This window comes from Rhinopithecus bieti, unplaced genomic scaffold (genome assembly GCF_001698545.2).
Source record: "Rhinopithecus bieti isolate Rb0 unplaced genomic scaffold, ASM169854v2 repeat_22454, whole genome shotgun sequence".
NCBI lineage: Eukaryota > Metazoa > Chordata > Mammalia > Primates > Cercopithecidae > Rhinopithecus > Rhinopithecus bieti.
In genome coordinates this window covers 1-738 of record NW_016837023.1, presented here as the reverse complement: position 1 = coordinate 738, position 738 = coordinate 1, and the positions used below count along the sequence as shown (strand labels likewise).

The following is a 738-nucleotide window of genomic DNA, read 5'->3' as shown; positions in this document are numbered from 1 at the left end:
CCCTGGCCGGGCAAGCGCGGCCCGCAAGAAGGCAGGCGAACGCGGACCGCCGTCACCCGGTCCCAGACCGCCCTGCTCCTGCGAGCCTTCCAGCAGGATCGCTTTCCGGGCATCGCCACCCGGGAAGAACTGGCCAGAGAGACGGGCCTCCCGGAGTCCCGGATTCAGATTTGGTTTCAGAACCGGAGGGCCAGGCACCCAGGCCAGGGTGGCAGGGCACCGGCGCAGGCAGGCGGGCCGTGCAACGCGGCCCCGGCGGGTGTCCCCCCGCTCCCTCGCCGGTCGCCTTCACCCACACCGGGGCGTGGGGAACCGTGCTTCCCGCACCCCACATGCCCTGCGCGACGAGGACTCTCCCACAGGGGCTTTCGTGAGCCAGGGAGAAGGGGCCGTCGCCCCTCTCCGGCCCAGCCCGGCTGCGCAGGCAGCAGGGTTCTCCCTTCCCCGCCGGCAGGCGGGGATTGGGATTTTCCTTTCGCTGCCCTGGCTACCCCGGAAGGGGCGCTCTCCCACCCTCAGACTCCCCCGGGGTGGCCCCGCGCCCCAGCCAGTGCCGGGGGGATCAGGACCCGCAGCACCACAGCCTGCCGGGCCCTTGCTCGGTGGGACAGCCTGGGCCCGCTCCAGCTGAGCCGCAGGGTCCAGGCTGTGCCTGCGCCTCCCACGTCCCAGGGGAGTCCGTGGGGGGGCTGGGGCCCAGGGGCCCCAGGTCGCCAGGGCGGCGTGGGAGGCCCAAGT

At 73.8% G+C, this 738-nt stretch overlaps 1 pseudogene; it reads left to right on the top strand.

Moving 5' to 3' along the window:
* The first annotated feature begins 6 nt into the window (after positions 1–6).
* Positions 7–730, top strand: LOC108524763 (double homeobox protein 4C-like; annotated as a pseudogene).
* Positions 731–738: the final 8 nt, after the last annotated feature.